This window comes from Nesoenas mayeri, assembly GCF_963082525.1.
Source record: "Nesoenas mayeri genome assembly, chromosome: 2".
Taxonomy (NCBI): domain Eukaryota; kingdom Metazoa; phylum Chordata; class Aves; order Columbiformes; family Columbidae; genus Nesoenas; species Nesoenas mayeri.
The window spans coordinates 127,488,104-127,511,028 of record NC_137543.1 but is presented as its reverse complement, the minus strand read 5'-3'; positions in this window follow the sequence as shown (position 1 = coordinate 127,511,028).

Here is a 22,925-nt window from a genome sequence, read left to right as displayed (position 1 = left end):
ATTTTTCACCTCAATACTTGTTCTGATTTATTCTGCTAACCAAGGTGACAATGATGATTCAGACTTCCTCACACCACAAAAGAGGTGGCTGGGTGAGGAAAAGCCCTGGTTTCAGCAGACAGAAATGGGTCATTGTCCAGCTGCACAGGGTCCCAAAGGGCAGACACAGGCCATTCAGTTTAACGGGTCTGTCACTACAAGGCATAAACTGATGAACAGAGATTTCTTTCCTATGATGGATGGAAGGAGAAGAAGGGGATAGTCCAATATCACACATCCCATTGCCCAAGTTAAAATTACCATTTAGGCATTCACACTCAAAGAAGCTGTTCCTTTCTTTACATGCTGTAAAGAAAGGGAAAATCCACACCATCAGCTTCCTAATTTAGGATAAATGCCACAAAGAATTTGGTTTCTGCTGCAGCTTGTGTGATGCCCAGCCCAGTGTGCAGCATAAGAGTTACTGAGTGAGCCTCTGGGATCCAGACAAAACCTCCCATGGGCGACAGCATGATCCAGGAAAGGACTTGTCCCCCTTGCCCAGCCCAGCTCCGACTGAGCACACAAGAGTTGAGGACCAGAAGGGAAATAGAAGTGATTCTCCCTTAAAACAGAGCATGTAAAATGCAGGGGTGGGGCGGTGAAGGACAAAGGTAATTTAGCCTGCTAATGATCTTCTTTCTTCTTTTATGAGGCATTTCACTTCAGATAGTTTTATAGGATCATGGATTTTTCTAGATATTTAGTAGTAATTTGGAAAGTGTGAGCACTTTTTAACTTGTTATTAGGAAGGATTAAAAAAAAAAACCCTCTTTGGTTAATGCAAATTGCAACTCTTGTGATTTAGTTTTCAAATTTTCAGAAAGTTTTCAGAGCAGAGGTCTCAATTTTCCAATAATTTCTTTAAAAATTAGTAGCTCAACAGTGCATTCAGTAATATTTCAAGCACCGGCACAGTTAATGAGCTCCACTGTTGCCATCTGAGCTGTACATTAACCTATATCATTGCAGTCTCATTTAATCTCTTGCTTTGATTCTTAACTCTTCGAGCTTCAGAAACTGGCAGTGGCAGGGGCCTCCAGATCCCTAGTGAAGGCTGGGCAAGGAGTCCATAAAGTTGTTTTCACTGTGTTAGCATTTTCAAAAGAAGGGGTAAGCAAGAGCAGCTGCCCTGGATCTTCTCTTGATGGTTTGAAGTCCTTGATCTCTTTGAAGATAGACCACTGCTGATTTCTAATGTCCCACACCAGCTCAGCAAAGCCAACAGAGCTGTTGCCTTAGACCCTGCCATTTAATCATCTGAGGCAGGAAAAGGTATCACAGGTCTGAGACATGAAAGGACTTTGCTGCTGTGCTTACTCTGCTTTGCTTAATGACCTATCATGTCATTCCATTTTAACCCCATTTTAACATGGCATGAAGAATCCTCTAAGCACCCTTTATCTAATATCTCCTGCAGAATGAACTGCTTTCACTTCCTTAAGTTGTTCTCACTTTCACAGTAATACACCAGAGGAAAAGAAAGTTTCTGATGACTTATGGCAGGAAGCAGATAACGTGCCCTCCTGGCACCACTGAAGGAGAAGCGGAAAGCTTTCATAAACACATTTTTAAAAGGCAGGATCAGAAGCAGTACATTGCAACTTCAGAAAGGCTCCAGCTACAGATTTTGCATTCACGTCCTGAACCTCTTGCACATTGGGATTGTTCAGCTCTCAGATACAGATCTAAGGCTGCTTTGCCAGGGTATTACAAGCTAATTCTGGATTTTAAAAACAGCACTTCTAAAATGTTTTATATGTTGATGTCACAATGAAGAAAAAAAAAGCTGCAGAGACTAGGAAGGGTTCAAGCTATTCAGGACAGAGGTCTTTTTCTTCTGTGTATGCAATGTCCTACAAACCTCTGCTCAGGACCTTGAGATTGTGGGAAGAATACTGAAGGAACATTTTAGCTAGAAAAAATCTCCCAGGAAAAACTCCAAGGACTTGGTAACATCAAAACATTTTTCAAATATATGTTGGTTTCAAATAAATATTCACCTAGTACAGCAAAATAAACTTCATCATTTTGACATTATCAAAATAAAGGAAAAAAAGAAAGTTTAAACACAGTTTGGTTTAAACACAGTTTTATCTAAACCTGAAACAGTTTTTCAGGCTGTTACGGAACTTCCAGCAAATGAAAAAAAGCGTGTATTTTGTGGAGTTTGGCCTCAGATGTTATTCCAATAAAGAACAGAAAATAGCTCTTCCTTGGGGCCTTCTGACATTAGATTTTAAAGAAGAAAAGATGGAGGGCTTTTTCCTCAGTTCGTTTATATTCTTAAAAGGATTTTAATGGTACAAAACTGCAATAGGATACCAGTTCCTGTAGAAGGTCCAAGATTTTCACAGGGGAAGGTAGTCTGCAGGTGAATGTAGTTCCACAACCACATGTGTGCAAAGCTGGCAATAGAAAAGAGAACCTGCTCTTCATTTGAAGACAGGATCTGTGGTGAGATAAAACACTGCAAAATAAACTAGCTAACCAGCATCACTAGTTTGCAACTATGCCTTAAGATGTCCGTTCAAGGCTTTAATTGCATTTGTAACAGAGATCACAAAATATGCTAGAGGAGGTATGGAACAAACACCAGCTTCTGTGACTGAGAGAAAACAGGCATATGTGTGCTAATTCAAAGGCCAAGAAAACTGTATGACATTGGAGAGTATGGGAAGGAAGGTGGCAACAGCCTGAAAATAGTATAATATGGCTCTGTAAATAACTGATAGTCTTCTGGAGATTGTCTGAATCACGGGGAAAAAGAGAAGGAAAAGGTATTTTTATTGCTGAAATGAAAGTCTGAAAGAACTATTTGGTGAGCAAGGTCACTTGGTGGTTTTGGACACAGGATAGTTCATTCAGCTTCAATTCTTTTGGATTTGAATCAAGAGAAACAATCTAAAGAAAGGGCTGGAGCCACACTGTTGCTGGTGCTCTTTAAATGACTCATTAGTTAAAACTCTAAGCCAGCAGAAGTGAGTGCCAGATTTTACTGATTCTCTCACTTCCAGAGGTAGAAACCAGTATTGCTTGTTCCCCAGGAGAGATCCATTCTGATTTTCCTGCCCATACGACAGGGCTACAACAGGCAGCACTGAATGCTCCATGTCCTAAAATAGTTTACAAGCAAGTATTTAAATGAGAAAACAAAATTCAAGGTTGCCTTTCTTAACTCCTTGGAGCAAAGAGACATCCCAGGGAAAATAACGAAATAGAACAATTTCTTTACTCATGTACAACTCTCATTTACTGAAAATCTTCACGATTTTACAAAATATTACAGATGGAACCTCATTCATACAAAGGCTCAACTGTATTACAAGCAAAGATGTTTCCCTCATGCTATTCTTAAACCATAGGCCTAGACAGGTTAGATAAAGGCCTTGGTTAATCATTGGATTAATTTGGGTTCAGCAGCTATGCTGGAGCAGAGCTGTTTCATGTTTCAATATCTATTGCAGTATACATTTGGACTGCGAAGTCTGTAGCAAAATTAACTTGGTGGTTACACCTACAGATATTTCGCAACCATAAGAAATGGATGAGTTTAAACTGTTCCCTTGATCTGCCTTTCAGTTTTTAACTGTAAAGAAAAATATTGCAGGAAAGAAATAGTTGAACTACAACATTGCTAAAATCTGAGAAAAAAACCTGCAATTTGCTCCTGTATCTGGATTAGTGGCAGTGATTCATTTGAAGATGATACTGCTTGATAAGCATTGTTCACTCCCTGACTTCTTACAAGGCAGAAATCAATGCGGGGTGCTCCATTTACCAAGCACAAGTCATTACAATATAACTTGCGTGCATATTCTGATTTCCCGACACAGCCATTGCACAGACTGCTCTAAAAAGATACTCCATGCTAGTCAGCCATGCCCTTTCCCATTGGGTTAATGCTAATTACACTGTGCTGACCATTGGAAGAAGACACTTGAGAGAGCAAATCCTTGTGCTAGGACTTCTTGCAGCAGAGCAGGAAGAAAGTAAGGCTGGGAGAGAGTATCCTGGGATTTCAGTCATACATGAAAGCTTGAAAAAAATCCACTTTCTGACCAAGCTTCTTATAGTGCTTACATTGATTTTGCTGACCCACTGTTGCCACAGAAGCCTGCTTTTGAAAATTAATGCCCATTGGATAATTAACTGATATTAAAGGAATTTGACAGCAAAAGCTACCTGCTGAGTTCCTCTTGACTGGGGTTCGAAGATAAACTGCTCTGGTTAGTGTGATTAGTAAGACATCATTAGCCTACAGTTATACTGCAGAACCACACTGTTGCCTCTCTCCTGGAGCAGATGCATGCAGGTGATATGGATGAATGCTATTGGTTAATATCAGTTATTATGGTCTCATAACAACATCATACATGGCAGGGTTTTTTTCGAACAAAATCACTTACTTTCACATCATCACAGAAAGCTAATAATGTTACATCCGAAGGGAAGGTATAAGTCACACCTTTTTTTGCAAAAAAGAATTCCTAGAATTCCTAGCAAATTAATATATTTTGAGATGCTCAAGCAAGTTCAAGTGTGCAGTAAAAAGACTGGGTTTTTTTCTGATAAATCCATGTAAAAACATACTGAATATGATGGAGCCAAATACGTAGTATTGTAGGCCAGATTCTTCAAATAAGAGCAGCTACTTGCTACTCTGCTGCTGGCATAATTTATCAAGCATTCTCAATCTGGCAAATGAAGGACAAAAGCATTGTAGTAATGGTCTTCCTATCTACTTCTAGAGCCCACAAAGGGGCTCTGAGGACTGTCACTCTCATCACACCCCAGAGGCAGACATACAGCTCCCCCTCCCTGGGCTCATTGCAGCTGGGTGTGCAAGATGGGAGCATGGGTCCGGGAAAGCTGTGCTTGCTCTCGGCTGTAGCATGCTCTGAGAGCTGTATGATGCATTGCTCAGCTACTCATCAAGACCGTAGAATCAGAGAATCATTTTGTTTGGAAGATACCTTCAAGATCATCGAGTCCAACCATTAACCTAACTCAGGCATTAAACCACATCTTAGCTACACATCTTTTAAACACCTCCAGGGATGGTGACTCAATCGCTTCCCTGAGCAGACTGTTCTGCTGCCCAACAACCCTTTCCATGAAGAAATATTTCCTAATATCCAATCTGAACCTTTCCTGGTGCAACTTGAGGTGATTTCCTCTCATCCTATCACTTGCTACTTGGGAGAAGAGACCAACATCCTCCATGATACGACCTCCTTTCAGGTAGTTCTAGACATAAATAAGGTCTCCTCTCAGTCTCCTTTTCTCCAGGCTAAATAGCCCCAGTTCTCTCAGCTGCTCCTCATCAGACTTGTGCTCCAGACCCCTAAGCAGCTTCATTGCCCTTCTCTGAACTCTCTCCAGCACCTCAGTGTCTTTCTTCTAGTGAAGAGCCCAAAACTGAACACAGGATTCCAGGTGCAGCCTCACCAGTGCCGAGTACAGGATCCAGCTATTGCTTTCTGCTTTGACTTGTCTCTCAGAAAGACCAAACTGCCAATGTGACTTTCCTGCGCTGGCAATGCTAAAATTCATTTATCATGCTAATTTCATTTCAGGTGTTAGTCACTCTGCCAGGACAGTTGCCAACCCTCAGACATTCTTCCTGTATGAGTTTCCCAAAGGCTGACTTTTAGACCATGCGTATATGGATCAAGCAGGTTTTTTTGTACTTCTAAGCATTTTCAAAATTCCTCCACAGTTCATCAGTGATTCCTGAGGAAAAGCAAGTGAGCAGAGGCTGTTTAAATGCCCCTTTCCCAGCCATTCAGCAAGGCCATGCTGCTTGTAGTCTGCAAGTAAAGGACATGGAACAGAAAATAATGCTAAACTGTCCTTTTGCAAAAGCGTGTTCTGTTCGTACAAAACCAGTTGACCTTCAGTGAACTTGCTGCCTGTCACTGGGAGTTTTTCAATGGATTTAAAGAAGGAGACAGCAGGAAGGCTGAAACTTGAAAACACAGATTAGCGACTAGACAATGAGGACGGCCCTGGGCTGCTTCTGATATAAAATACCAGTGAGTCACTTCTTCAGAATTCTCAATTTAATCTTGTGTATAGCAATACAGTCACCTCAGGTGTTTCAGTCGTCACTCTGCGATGTCTTAGACTCAGCACTCTGAAAAGCCTGGGATGGTTTTGTTTCATGGCCTTTGCTGGGCTTGACTGGGAGGATCACAGGTGGGACCCCGACATCCACACCTGTGGAAGGACTCACTGAAAACACAGGAGCACATAGAGTAATGAATGAATGTAAACCAGAAATCAGGTTCAACATTAGGGATACAAGTGGAATTCACATTAAAATGGGAGCCTTGGTTTAGCAGCCTGGCTGAAGACAAGCTTTCTGACGTGTAAAATGTGCATCTAATATGTCAGTTAGATATTTTGACAGCATGCTGTTTGTGTGTTGCTTGTGTTTTAACCATCTGGTAAGCACATTCATTCCTCCAGAGAAGGGAGAGACGGCAACAAGCACAGCAGAGATTTATGCAGTTTACATTACAGCTTTACACCCGACCGTGAGGTCACAGCACTGCACCCCTGGAGCAGAGTTTGGCAGCGAACACCACCACGTCAGAGGAGACCAGACACAACCCTTGCACTTGAAGGGACTGCATTTCTCTTTCTCTTGGCAGCTGAAATACATTTGTGAGAAGCACAAATAAGAGGAAAATAACCCTGAGCAGACCGTTTCTGGGAGGCGCCATCAAGGTTCTTGGAAGTGCGACCACCACACACAACGATGCGCCAGTCTGGTTCAATTGATGTTTTCACAATGTAGCAGGAGCAAGTCACAGGAGGTTGTGTGAAAGGAGGAGCAGCATGGAGAGGGCACCAAAACCAACTTGAACACCAGTTAGGGGAAACCAACACAAATAAAAGCTGGCAGGCTGTAACCAGCAGGGTGGAAGATCTCCTTCCAGAAAACAGGCAGGAAAGGTGTGAGGGACCATAACTTCCTTTCATAATTGCCGGTTCTCCTACCTTGGCATAAAAAGAAAGCATGTAGATCTTATACTCTCTCTGACTCCAGATCACTGTAACAAAACATTTCCTTTAATTTTAAATACAACAGCTAAACAAAATTCTGCTGCTCCTACAAGAGGTGCTGGTAGGTGAGCTTTCATCAGCTTTGAGATGCTCACAGAGGAATGCATCAGTCAACACGGCTGGGCACAACACTGTCTCAACCTCAACAAATATTTCTGTCCTCCTCTGCTAACCTCATTTAAGCTCTTGCATGAGACAGAAGGGTCAGCCACCAAACTAATCCCCTTCTTGCCATTCCTCTTCTATACAGGTAAGACATTTTTGCAGCCTGCAGTTGCTTATCAGGTCAAAGAGGTTCAGGTGTAAATGAGGGTTCATCTAAAATCTTCGACTATGGTTTGACATCACTCCCAATTAAGGTAATTTTGGGGTCTGGCAGTGTTACTTTAAGTCATGAGAAACTTCACCCCATCTCAGTAAAAGCAGCCTTTTTTTTTTTTATAAGACACACCAAGTTGACTAAACGGTTGATATGCAGATTTCCACATCTCAGAGTGCAGATGCCAGGAGCCAGATGGGTATTACAGAATGATAAATTAAGTGACTTTCAGAAAGAAAATGTTTGGGTCTTTCCCATTGCCATTAAGTGACATGTCAATGCTCTGAAGCTTCAGTGGACAGCAAGCTACAGCTTAGAAAAATGATAAAATTCCTCTAGCAAACCAAGATACTGTTAAGATAGTAGGTAACAGACATTGGACATAGTCAGACCATAAGTGATCGCCCAAGTCTTTGTATTGCCAAAACTTTCCACTTAAAGACAGTTATTTTCACTATTGTTTTTGTGTGACTATATAGAGGGGAAGGAAAGCCAATCCTGAGTGACATGTTTCATGAGCACTTCTGCGAAAGTGAAAAGGGTAAGAATTTGGCATCCGAAACTGTTCTAACTTTAAAGCATATCTCAAGATAAGGGCAAGCCAAGACACTTCTTATTTATGTCAAAGTTGTTTCTCAGGAAATAACTAAAAGCAGAGGTCTTGCAAGAAGCTGGTTTAAGGAACATCATGTTTTCTAAATCTCTCACCTACAAATAACAAGCTCATAGAGAAGCCCTTAGTTTTCCATATGAATGACAGACTATTAACTTTTAAAATGAAGCTTCTGTCAGAGTGGATGTGGCACAGTGGAAAATGGGTAGGCACACTGCACTGCTGGCAGCTCAGAAATCTGACATAAATGCATTTCCATCCACCTCCATCCACAGTTCTGAATAATACCAAGAATCCACCTTACAGAAACTGAATTTGTATATAGTTAAATACACACCCATGGAGTTTGATTCTGCATTCAAAACCAATATATTTCCTTTGGGAAAAAAAGCCGAGTATAACATTTCGTCATATATGTTTGTCCCTGCAGAAGTACTACTATAATTAAGGAAGGATCTTGTGGTTAAGACATGTGACTAAATGGCAGGAGTACTAGGGGCTTTTTGCAGCTGCACTGCATCTTACAGATGTAGAGGATTGAGCCTGCAGAATGAGGATAATCTAGTCATAACATAAAGTAGGCAAGATAATGTGCATTAAAATCCATCTGCAGAAATCATTCATAACTGTGCATTGTACCATATGCAAACACAGAGCAATAAGCCACATTTTATTTTATTGAAAATACATTTTAGATATGTTAATGAATACTAAAAGTATCAAGAAGTTCAAGGCACTGCACTGGCACTTAATTTGAAAACTTTCCTCTAATATTTGGAGTAGTTGATTTGGAAGGTGTTTTGTTATGGTGTAAGCTGGAGAAGTTCATAGTACCGCTGATAGAAACTAAGGCATTCAGATTGTGGAAACTTCTTGCTTCAATGTATGCTTGACAATCAGAAAGCCAACATAATCTCTGAACATGTTTCAACTGCCATATAATAATTTATTGGTTTTTAGGAGAACAAAGCTGAAATACAAGATTTGGTTGTAAATTCAAGCCTACATGGTGGACAGAAAGTGACCATAGATTAACCACAATTCAAGGAGGGGAGGGTGGGAAGGCAGCTAATTCTCTCCTGCATAATATATTTGGCTTGTAGGCTTCTCCTTTGAACAGTTTTAGCCAGAAGAATTCCATATTACCCACATGCATATCAGGAATTGAACCAACACTTGCAAATTAGAATTTCATTAGCCATAAAAAGTTAAGAAAATAATCTTTCAGTGTAATACTTCAGCATAATTACTGTTCCATGTTATCTGACAGGATCCCTTTAGGAAAGACTGAAATACTTCACTCTTAGTGGCCACTATGAACACATGTGGCAAATCGACCTTGACCAAGGATGTCACAGTAGACAAAAAATCATTCACAAACACAATCGCACAGCTTTGTGTCCTCACAATAGACCTTAAAGCCTTAAACAATGAAATTATTGTATATTTATGCCCCCAAATTCCCTGACTAGTTTTGAATTAAGGTCCAACAACCAAATAGTTCACCCCTTGAGAACAACTCATGATATTTGATTTTACCTGTTAATCTGTTTGAAAAAAACCTGTATTTAAAAGCTCAGAAAAGTACACAGACTACTGCTTGCAGGGGCTGGAGCTACAGGTGTGGTGTTTGTTATCAGCTTGCAAAACATAGCTGATATTATAGTGAGAGTTCCAGAGAAAATAGCTAAGCAATGACTAAATCAAGTGCCTACAAGATGCCAACACTGTTGTTTATTCCTAGAGCATAGGAGTGGCTTTCACTCCTGTGCAAAGCTCTTACTCTCTACCCTGAGCTTGTACCCAAGGCTTATCAGCCAGTTGGTTATCTTAAAACTGTCAACTCTCTACTAAGTGCCAGGATTCATCTCTGAAAGGTGTCCTGAGACAGTGATGTTAAGACCGTCACAGGGCAATTGACTGAAACAAAATGCAGGATTAGTAAAGAGAACAGATTGGCATAGTAAAACGAATCCCTCATTCTAACCCTTGTAAACCAAGAGGACAAAAAGCAGTAAACCAGATCTTATCCCTCTGGGCTAAAAAAGATGGAGTTTAATAAGATGGAAGATTTAGAGGAACATCCAATTGTTTTGAAGCTCTGAGTAGGACTCAGATCTTGATGGGATTCAGTTCCAGCAGAGGAGAATCAGCTTCTCTCTCTAAAACAGATGCCTATTACCTGGGCAGCTGGATGGCTCTTTAAGGTCCATTGGTGCTATTGAAAAAATCTTGACTGACTATAACAGACCTAAGTCACTAAAGCATCTAGGTGCCTAAATGTAGTCCTCCTGATATTGTGGATGCCACTCACTATGGGATGACTTGAATGGATCATAGCAAGTCTTCTCAGTCAGAGTCTCACAAACAAGAGCACCTAAGGACCAAGAAGGTATGTTGAATTTCAGTTAAGCCTGAAAGACATTCAGAAATGAATACTAAAAGTATCATCAGGAGCAAAAATCAGGAGTAAAAATAAATTTTACTACTCTTCATATCTGTTTAGCCCCAAACTATAGTTTTGATTTTCCAGCATGTTTTGAGAAAAAACTGAAAGCAAATCTGAAAAGTACAACTAGATATCAAACAGATTGTATCTTGTTTTAAGGTCACAAATACAAACATGCACAATAATGACTCCCTGCATAATGGCAATATTAAATTGCAACTCAAATTTGTGTCAGTGAAAGTTCATTTAGCACTTTTCACTTACAGGCGTCACAGGAAAATGAATTAAGACAGTCTTGATACAAGCTGTGACAGAAACATTTGTCTTCCAATGCTAGTAATTAAGGGGGGAAAAAAGGAAATAAGGAAATAAACACTTATTGATAAAAATTTTGGCTGGATAAGAGTTTATCAATTTATTAGTGTGAAGTAACTGCTACTCACAGAGGCATATTGAGTTTAGAATAAAATCCAAATTCCTGTAGCTTAGGACAGTTAACTACAGTTTTGAGAAAAAAAGAATGAAGTCTAAATAGTTTATGAATTGCAGTGAAAAACTACTGTTCATGTTATTAAACACTAGAATAAAAAATAGCAAAAAAACCCTAATTCTGGATTTTGGTACCTTTATTTCTTGTTATACAATTTCTTCTCTGATAGTTAGATTATCAGTTTTTCTCTGATTATACTGGCTTGATTCCTGGGTCAGGTAACTTCACTGACTCCTGTTCCTTGATTCTGTCTATGGTGTAGGTACAAGTTCTTCTGGTTTCTTGACTTTTCTTAGCTGTAGCTTGAAGTCGAGCTCACACAGGTTTTATTCAACAGAGTTCTGTCAAATTTTCTGAGTACTTCTCTACAACAAGAGGTTTCTAATATTGCAGAACCTCCCAGTCTCTCAAGTTGTAGACGTTCACCCATCTCGCACCACTTCTGGGAAAAGTTGGCAGATGTTATTGACACACTATTCCTCTTCCATTTGCAGATGCAGCTGCATCTCCAGTTCTGTCCTAGGAAGTTATAATGCTTACTCATTTTCTGCTACTGAGTGATCCACAGGGGATGCAGTTTCTAAGAAGATGGTCCAATCTGTTTGATGTCATCAGCCTTCAGGGAACTGCATTTATGACTGAGTTGAATGTTGATGTTCAGCATTCCATATTCTAAAAATGTCAAAAGGTCTACAAAATAATCTCTGTAGCTATTTCTTTGATGTAATGTCAAGGATAAATATTAATAGGTCTTCTATAAATATAAGCATTTGTCCTACAAAAAACGCTTCAAACAGTATAAAATCCATCTCAGCATCTTACATATACCACATCATGCACAATAATCACTCCATGTATAATGAGAGTGTTAAATTGCAACTCAAATTTGTGTCAGTGAAAATTCTTTTAGTACTTTTCACTTACAGGCATCACAGGAAAATGAGTTAAGACAGTCTTGATACAAGCTGTGACAAATATTTGTCTTCCAATGCTACTAATTAAGGAAAAAAAAAAAAGGAAATAAACACTTATTGATAAAAATTTTTACTGGATAAGAGTTTATCAATTTATTAGTGTGAAGCAACTGCTACTCACAGATCTAGTCTGTATAATGCACCACACTGGGAAAAAAGGTTTTCCATCCAGCCTGAGGATGAACTAAATAGCTGCAAAACCATACCAAATCTGGTACGCAAGTTCTGACTGAGACTTTTGACAACTAGTTTCTGATTCCAGAAGAAGTAAGCTAAGGTCTTTTATTAAGAAGCAAAATAATTTAAGATTCATTAGGTGACTAATGTTCTCTATTTCTAATACCATGAGAACAACAGTATGTTAGCTAATTTTAACATGTGGAAAGAACATTTAATTTTATCAGAAGGAAACAATGAAGAATCTAATTTATTCTCCACATGTGTGTATAACTCCCATTGATATTAATAAGAGCTAAGCAGCCTATGGAGAGGAAAATAGGCCCCCAGATGTGGCAAAATGTTTTAAGAAAATTATCTGCAACCTTCTAACGACCACAGAAATTATTTCTTTTTCTATACCAGTAGAGAGAGAAAAAGGGCTTCATATTCAGCCAGTCATGTAATGTTTCTGGCTTTACCAAGGCTATATGTATGTGAGCAGTGGTACATACATGCTCATAGATGTGTAGGTGGGTGACATCTAACAGACTCACACAAGCACATCCTTCTCAGTCATTGCCTCTTTCCAACCAGGCTGATCCACGGCGTGAGGCTGTCTGAAATTCTGCTCATCTTTCCAGCTAGGGATAAAAGAAGATAAATTTTGCTTAACTCATGTATGTTTTGAATCTGAGTGTTTAATAAGCTGACAGAGATAGCTAACAGGACCAAAAAAGGCTAGCAAACAACCTTATTTGCCCTGTGCCACGTTTTGCCTGAATTCTACTAGCTTGGGTGAGTGTGAAGAATTATTCATTGGCAAGTTTCCTCAGCTGCCCAGTGGCACTCCCACAGAGGGATGTGCTGTGACTTCATACTTAACATTTGCAACAGTCATTTCCGTTTTCTTTTCAGGACAAACTTTGATATAAGTTCTTGGTTATTAGCAGGTCACTTGACGTAATTCTCCACTCTTCTGAGGCATTTTCTCCTGAAGACATACACTCTGCTGTTTGTTTCTGTGGCGGAGCTCTTTCCCTTTGTTTTCTTAACTTTTTGAGAGCACAGTGCTCCTAATGCTCTTGGGCAAAACCATCATTGCTAAATGGGACTTCTGCAGAGCCTGAAAAGGTCATATTTTTATTGGTGTTCACAGCAGGAGTTTAACTGAATGACAGCCAACATTCTTTTCCCTTGCAATCTTGAACCAAACCATCCTCAACAGATTTACAGCCCCCAATCTGCCCAGCTAAACTCATGATGTATTAATGCTATTTACACACAGATACTTATTTATTACTCTTTTACATACATTTCATCTAATTTGATCTTTAGTTTAATGTGCAATTTTAGAACCATATCATTTGAGGCACTCGCCTCTGATAAAATTCACTAGAATTTGCATTTGACTCAATGTTTTTGCATGTTTCAAAATGTCAGCATTATAATAAGAGCAGTACTTCTGATGTTTTGTTTTCTTTTTAGATCTGTGGAATGAAAGGCAGGTTGGGCATGGGCACTGCTGTTTACTTTTCTTTTGAGTCATAGACAATAGGATCTTCAGTCACTGATGAAAGCTCATTTGTACTCTGAGTGTTTTCCTGCCCACTTAAACTGATTTTATATAACATGCAAAATGAGTATTCAATATCCAGTTAATTAAGCACCAAATGGAGTAAGCCAAAGAATTGGCTTAATCAAGCATCCTTTTTTTGTAAAAAAAAAAAATAAATTAGAAAGGCTATGACAGGTATTGCAGATAGGCTCTTGTGCTCCTGGCTTGACTATGAGGAGACATTCATTCCCTTCCTGGTATTGTTGTTTACCTCTGGCACTGATTTTAAACTGAAGACTTCACTTTGCTTTGGCTCACTTTGTCAGCTTTTTCCATTGCCAATCTCAGATACTTACTTAGCAAGGTTATATTTATTGTATAGACCATGTATATATACATACTTATAGCAAACTGCTTATGGTAGACATATTCATTACTACTTTTTCATTAAAATGTTCCCTCAGTTGTGCTTTTATGCTTGCAGGCCAAATATGCCCCCCAAAACAGCAAATAACAGGTTTAGACATAGAGATTTCACCCAAGTATTACTGTGGGTCATTTCACAGGGGGAGGTTTTGTTGATAGTGAATTTGATGCAGGTTTGGCTTTAACAGTGATGGGCCAAGGCCTGGCCTTCCCTTCAGGGTCAGGGCCCTCACATATTTAGAATGGACCTGACTTAGGAAATTAAAAGAGGCCAACAGCCCAAATCATAGGAGTTCCTGTCCCTACTGCTTGGTGTTTCTATGGATCTCTGCTCCTTACTGTCTGCTTACAAGATAACTTTATCCAGTTCTGCATGTGAGACAATGGTTATCTTCTTTTCTTGAGCATTTAGACAAGAATTGCTTGCAGGATACAGGCACTTTTATTTTTAACTTTTTGGTAGAACTCCATAGTATCATCCTTTATATATTTTGGACTGGATGTTTTAAACTACATTTCAGGCAGAAGATACATATAAAAACTGAACTAAATAAGCAAGGTAATCCATGATGCCATATCTTATAATAAAGTTGAACTTAAGTTCCCAGGATCATGCTTCAGTACCTAAGATATACAGAACATCTTTGATACTGGCCCGTTTTTCACAAACTCATTAGTGCTCAAAATCATATTTCTAACTTTCTTTGTGCATGAGAAATAATAAGAACAGATTTGTTGGTAAAGCTGTGCTTACCTGACAGCTGCCCTTGGTGGAATGGTACTAAGCAGGTATATGGGGGTTTCATTGCTTGAAAGGATGTGTTTTCATTCATAAATACAACAAAAACTCTTGAGCTTTGTGAATAGGAACATTTGTCTCTCCTGGTTTATTTCCTCCCTCCTCTACTACATAAAAATATATATCGACATTGCCTTGTGGCATTACAATTTTTACTGTGGTGTGTTATAGTTCCCAAAGCATATCTCTTTTTATGATACATGGTAGCTTAAAGGGAAAAGCAGTATCCAGCAGGGAAATGAAGGGTGAAACACTGGCCTCTTTGAAGTCAGTGAGAATAACTATTACTGCCTTCAGCAGAGGCAAGGTTCCAGTCCAAGCATTAAGGGACAAATGTGGAGCTGTATATTGATTTTATCTCTTCAGTAAAACTGTGGAGAAGAGAAATGCCTTCATTTGGAACCTAGGATGCCTAATATCAGGAGGTCTTTAGGAAATTGTATTACATAGGTGAATGGTATGTTGGTCCAATGAAATATCCAAAATCTCTACATATGACCTCTGATTTTATAAATGAAGAAAACAGAACCCAACTGCAAAACCATTATAGCCTGTAGGCTTTCTGTTTGCATATGTAATACAGAGCATCCATATCTGAACATATTTAAGAATAAAACAGCCAAGCCTGAGGCTACCCTAGTCTATATTAGTAAATTACAAAGTACACAAAATTATGTTTAGACAGAATTTTATAAAGGGGCAGAAAATGCTTATAAATAAAACACACATTAAGATGAGAATTCTCCTCTAGCAGCTGCCCCTCTATCATTTCAAATATTTGTAGCTGATTAAGAGAATTTGGGATCACAGTTAAATAGGAGAAATATTGAGATAAATAATTCATTAACATCTGAAGTAAATAACTTCTAAATAGATGTTTTGACTAATTTACTTTTGACAAATAAATGAGCAAAGCTTTGTTTTTGCAAGAGTCTGATGAATGCAATTTTCAGTTCTGTAGCTGAAATAAATTTATTTTGGACAACTGCCGATTTTGCTTCAAAAGGCTCATAACACATAACTTAGATAACGGATCATGCAGCTCCAACACAATTCATTAATTTTGAGTATCCAAATACATTTTTGTATTGAACAGTTGTCAAACAAACCTATTAGCTAAAGTTTGTCAGTACAAAGAAATGCACTGAGGATGCTGAAATTGCAAATAAATTAATTAATTAAATCTTCATAGGTTTGCATACAATTCAAATACAAGGAAAAAAAATGACAGAAGAGTTAAAGTAGCTCTGCTCTGAGCTCTGCTCTTTCTTCCGCCTTAATGAAAGAGTAAAGCTGAGGCTTTGATATCACTGCATTGTCATGGTAATTGGGAAGCTGTGAATTCAACATGATGACTTTACTGCAGGTTCAAGAACGAGGAAATGTTGAACTATGAGGAAAAGAATTCATTGAAATGTCAGTCTAGATAAAAAGCCAAAGTTTAATAAAAGTGGTGCACTGTACGCCATTGAGTTTTGTTTTAAGGATGCTCTGCTTGGAACATTTCTATAAGAAAATCTCAGTTTCGTAACAATAGGCCAATATCTTATGTTCAGGTTTTTAGTATGGAGTAACGTGAGAATCAGAATACTAGCGAAAAAAGACTGATTGTTGTTAAGTTCTTCAAAACTGTTTCTATTCTTGTTTCTCCACCTCTTCACCTGCATTAAATTATATGGTAATGCTATTGTTTCAAATAATTATAGAAGAGAGGTTGAGAGTAGCTTAGATACAAACATGACCTTCACACTTAAATGTGACCCATTCTGTTCAGAGAAAGGTGCTACAAAAACATGGACGAAAAACCTCTTGTCCTATATATGTTGTACTTGTTTGATACTTATTGCCTGGACCAACAAAAGGCTTCATGGTCCAAAATTATGAGTGTTTATCATTTGGTAAAAAAAGAATAGATATCTGCTTAAATACTTAGTAGACTTGGGTTCCGTCTCAGGAAAAAATAATAGCAAAATGCTATCATGTACCAAAGGGAGAGTTTGATAATGATGTGAAGGAGAACTATACTACAAGTAGTTTGGACTCTCAAATTCTGTACTCTAAGGCAAGGGATCTGAAAGTTGCTGCTTATTATTAATAAATGAAAAAAAAAAACAAAACACTAAAGTTCAATTTCACTAGAAATTTTTCTGTACAATTATTTATTTTAATCAGGTAGATGGCAGTTACATAGCTGACTCTAGTGACTTCAAAATCTTTATCACCTTCCAATTACAGATTAGAGCTCCACTGTATGAAAAAAACTTTGAAAACAACATAACAAGGAAATTCTCTGCCTCAGTGAACTCTCAATCTGAGATTTAATTAAAATAGGATGTATGAAACAGGAAGAAAGATGAAAGGACAAATAGGATGAACATTCATAAATTAGTCATAGCAGCAGGTTTAGCACTCACCAGTGACAAACAGCCTGTTTGCTGCATGTTTTTTGCAGAGTGAATAAAATTCAGTAGATACCTCTAGTTTGTTCATCAATGAAAGGTGCAGAGCTAAAAATTGCACCAGGTCTTAGAGGACTCAAACCTTCCCCTTTGGAGTATGAGGAAAAAAAGTGAGAAATCACAGAGAGTCTTGAACTACACCACCACCTGCTGTTGCAGCCATAATGGCTCACATAATTTATTAATATCCAAATACAGTGTGCATCTGCTATTTATTATGTTTTGGTTTATATTTTTTATTATTGCTTATGCTTATATTGAGTAAAATTTCCAAGTACTGTGAAGAGTACATAAATATGGCTTATATATTGCTTATAAAGGCCTTTCCCTTTCATAACATCAAAGAATGAATAATGCATTTCCTCCCTTTCCAGCTAAGCGATATAAACATCAAAGGAAGGATTAGCATTTTAGTTATTTGACAACACTAAATCTTTGTGTCATATGTCTTGCTGTCTTGTGCAGAACATTTATATTTCTATAGCTATTACATAATCAAAGCAGTGGGCCAAATGTCTTTACTTTCCTCTAATTTGCATAATTAATTAAAACCCAACATTTTTGCCAAGCTATCTAAACCCACCAATAATAAACACAAATTTTCATCTTGAAATAAATTCATTAACTAGGTTTCAAACTCCTGTCCTCCCCACCAGGTTTATGGTGCAAAGTAGGTCGTTGTCACTCTGGTGTATTAACTCTGCAGTCAGATATAGCAGTTTACGCCAGATCCCACAAACATAATCTGAGATACCATGACTGCAAATCCAGAAGGGCTTTAAGGATGGCACCGCAGCCATCCACAGAGGCTTGGCTGCTAGAGCTGAACATGAAGCTTGGCTTCATTGTTGGAAGGGGAGGCCTTATGGCTAAGGGCACTAATGCACACTAATTTTGGGTGAGATTCTTTCTGGAGGGCTCTTAGGAAATGGCTCCTGTATAAGGGAGACTTCAGCAGGTGGAACTGATAACTATCAGTTCAACAGTCTCTTTGAGATAACCTATAGAAGTTTGAGATAAATTGTATTTGAGACAAGCCGCAGCTCCCATCAACTACAGCAATGGGAGTTTTGTATATACAGCATTAACTGTTCTCTCAAAGGTTCTGAAATATGGAATTAGGAAGCCACTGCTGGGTAAAAATAGAAACGAAGATTTATGAAAAGATATAGGTTTCATGTCAACATGATTAAGACATTAGTAGCTGTGCTTTTTTAAATCTCTATTACAGAGTGTAGACAACAGAGAAGGTTAGAAACTCTATAAACAAGTGAAGGAGAAAATAATGAAAAATATTCTGTGATCCTGTGTGATAATTGAAAGTAATGATTTCTTAAATGAAAGTCATGGTGATAGAAAGATTGGGAACATTTTCATCTCCAGTCTTTTAAAGTAACACTGGCTTCTATCACTCCTAGTACCTCTCTGATAATATTGTAGCATTCCTTTGCCTACTCATGCAGATAATTTAGCTCAATAGCCTGGCTCTTTCTCTTTGCTCTTACCTGGAGTTACTCTTAGATATTATATTAAGAAAAACTTAAGGGAAGACAGAGATATAAATTATTGTCTTGCTTAGGTTAATGTCTTTCAGGCTGAGTAAGCCAGGCTGATGCCAGGATTTATGTTGCTACAGGCCCCGTCTAGTGACCTATGTTTTTCTTTTTTCTAATCTATATTTGTGTTTCAGATCTCTTTTTTTTTCTGCAGCAGAAAGCATTCTGCCAAATCAGGAAAATGAAAGAAATTATAAGCAAAGGTCTTTGCCTCCACAGTGGAAGTGCCTACTATGTCTTAAGTTGAATGAAAGGAAACCAGGATATTAAATACGTGTCCATATTTTGACATGCAATAAGCAATTTGGTCAAAAAGGGAAAACCCGCCTTCTTGAAGGAAACCAGCACAGTTCTGTTCACTTGCCTTTATTTGTTATTTCTAGGTTTTCCTCCCTCTGTCCAGGGGGAGGGTGGCTTTGGACTAGCTTTTATTGCATGGGAACATAAAAACCTATTTATCAGCTACGATTTGCCTTACCTTCACAAAGTCATTACAAGTTAGCTATGCCACTGATGTCTGTGCAGAAGGCAGCTGGCCTGTCTGCTCCGCAGAGCCTTTGTTTTGAAATAAGGACACAAACCAGCACAGCCCAGTTGTCTGGGGAACCAAGGCCACTCCACAGCAGAAAAGCAGCTTAGACATGTCCACAGCTGTCAAAATCACAATGATTTGCACCAATGGCTCTCCAAATGCAGGTCTTCATCCTGCTCACACCTGTAATTTTAACCAAAATATGTTGTTCCACTAGACTTAATGTGACAATTTAATTGTGCATGGACCTGCACATCAACAGGTTCAGGACTACACTGTGAAAGAGTTGCTGCCAAATGTAATGTCACTTAGTCTTCTGCTGGGTTCAATAGGCCTTGAGCTGTAAGACTTATTATTTGCCATAATTAGATGGTATTTACTCATTTTTGGTTATTTGAGAACGAAATGTGTGTAAGCTCTAGCTTGAATAGGAATCCTACCACGTGGAAGTGTAAGAGCGGGTAATTAAAGTCAGGCACAGAAATAACCTGATACACTGGAAATCTGGAGAAACTTTTTAGATCTTTTCATAAATTTATTTGGAAACTAGCAGCAATGCTTTTGGGCTCCTTTAATCTTACAGCCATTACTTTGGGCTTCCCATATCTATTAGCTTTTGCAATACAATGGTCTCTTCTGTGGCAAGTTTAATGTAATTTCAAGTATTGTGTTGCTAGCTGGATGTTAGCTTGAGGCAGGCAGTCACTTCTTTGTCATTTAGTTATATACTGAGAAATGGTTTGTTAAACCCTTGTTCTTTGACAAACTCCCCAATGTCTTCATTTAAAAAAAAATCAAAACAACAACAACCAACCAGACAAAAAAAAACAACACACAGAACCACACAATTGAAAATCCATCAGTAAAAATTGCATTTAATCAATCTAGAGGCAACGAAACTTTCAAGGAATCTTCCCCGGGAATGAAAAAAAGGAAAGCTTTCAGATATTTCTCATGAAACATACAGTTTGATATTTTTCCTTTGCAGGTCACTGCTAATGTCAATGGCAGTGTCCAACCATGGGGGGTTTCTAAGGTCATATATATATGGAAATGTGATTTTTCTGAGTTCCTCAAAACTTTTGAAACCGGGGACTTCTCATAAAAGTGCAAATATCATGCAAGCAAGAACTACATTTAGTTCCATAGGGAGTGTAAAGTGCAAGATTTTTATCAGGCTTATATGAAGCTCATACATGTGGAAAGCTCAGGAATAGTCTACATCAGAGACAGTATTTAGTTTACAATTTAAAGTGTATTCTAGTTATCTGAGTATTTCCTGTATTAGTAATGAGTAAATATGGGCTTTGCACAAATTAGACTAAGACAGAATCTGTTCACAGTTTCTATAAAATAGAAGTGAATAGAAGTTGATTGCATTGTCTTCACTTTGCACCTTCTACACATAACAAGGCTACTTTTGTTTCTTTTAAATTTGCTTCCCCTTTGATCTAGTAATTTCCCCTCTAATTTCATGGCTTTTATGTTCTTCGCTACTAACAAGAAAAAAGCCATCCTGTCTTGAAATGTGAAAAAGTTACTTTTAATCTACAGTACATTTCATTTTATTAATTTACCTTTCAATGTTGTAGAAATTGAGACTACCTGACCTCATACCTCTTATTATCACAAAGATTATCAACAGTTGCCTGTCCTCTAAAGGCATACACATTCATAACCAGATATGTCCAGCCTCACTGACTTCAGACAGAATATACTTTGTTTGCAATTATTGGAATACATGGAGTAGCCATTCACTGAAGAAATTCCTCTCTTGCTTTATCCAGATCTATAGCTGGAAAGATAATTTAAAATTAATTATGAAAATACTTTCCTGTCTGCAAAGTCTCAGCAGAGTGAAGGGGTTTTTCTCTCTTTCCCTGCAGATTCTGCTAGTGTGTTTTACACCACTGTATTTCACTCCTCATATGACATGGTTTTCCAACAGTTGCTGGAGAGACAAGAGGGCAAGACAGTGCTAGATTATGGAGGGAAAATGAAGACATATAACAGACTACGGGGAGACAAATACTAGACAGAAAGATATAGCAGGAGAAAGAGAAAAAAACAAACATGTAGGAGACAAGCAAATATGACTTCAATACTATGTACTCTGCAAATGAAAAATTTACTATTACAATCTTGACGTTTACCATATTACTACAGTATTTTCCTACATCCCAGGTATCACCCTGGTTTTATGACCTAATCCAGCAGATAAAATAACTTTCTACCTTACTTATTTTGCTCTCAGCATTCAATCTTTAAAATGCGTGACACAAAAGATTTGGCCAAAGCCCAAAAAGCAGTGACACGCCTGTCCTGTTTTTAAGTATGTCACAGGGCAATTTACAGATTAATGAAACTTAATGCTAAATCTTGGTTTAAAGCCTGTTCCTTCGCGTATGGAGCAAGCCGTCATTACAAAATAAAACCTGGAAAAGCAAGCTGGCCTCGGCCGCGTCCCCGGAGCTACTGGCAGGAATCCCGCGGAGGGTGCGGGACGCGGCGGTCCCGCTCGCCGCGGCTGCGGGATCGCTGCTACCGGTGCCTCTGCCGCTAGAGGGGGTCTCGGTACCTGTTTTCCGGAGTTAAAAATGGGAGCCGACTGCAGGGCCTGGGGAGCCCTCGTTCTATTTTGGCTCTGGGAGAAAGGGAAGGGGCTGGGTGCGGGTTACAGAGAGGCCAGGCGGCTTGCACGCTCGTTTGACCCACTGTGTAGCTGGGTGGGTAGGGCTTCGTTTGCCAAAGAAACTTTAATGGACTTCCTCGCTGATACAGAAGTAACTTTGTGTTACAGACTCTCTGTTACGAAACCTGGAAGTCTTTCATAAATCATCATCAAGGCAAATGGGTTGTAGACTTTGTACAGATCCTGTGCCAGCAAGACTTGCCATGCCACTTGGCTGTTAAGAACCACAGGGCAGCCGACCACCTTCCTGCTGTCTTCTTGCCCTTGTTATATAAAATGAGATGGAAGCTTTGGCTGGCAATGAACCACTGTGAAGGAAACATGAAGGGCAGTCAACAAGAGGAACCCTACAAGTAATGCTTTCTTGGCTCTTCCTCTTTCCCACTTGCCCATTAGGATACAGGGCAAGCAGCCCAGGCTGGTCTGCCGTAGACCCACCGTGCCCCCTTTGTGTGTCTGGCAACCGGCCCAGTGGGTGACTTCTGTGTTTCCCCAAAACTGGAGCACTTCGGGGTGGCAGGCCCCAACTGTGGCTGGGCCGGGGTCCTGCAGAACAGGGAGACCACAGTGTTGGTGCCAGCCTATTCCTTTATTTATTTATTTATTTATTTTAAGAAAACGTATGCCAGGAGGAATTTAAAAAAAAATAAAAAAAATATATATATAAAAGAAAAGTGAAGGGGGGGAGCAGAGCCGCGGGAACAGAGGGCAACCTGCAGAGGAAGGGGGGCGGACAAAGGGTGGCGGGGGCGAAGCCCTGCCCCAGGTGCGCAGCCCCGCTCCAGCGCT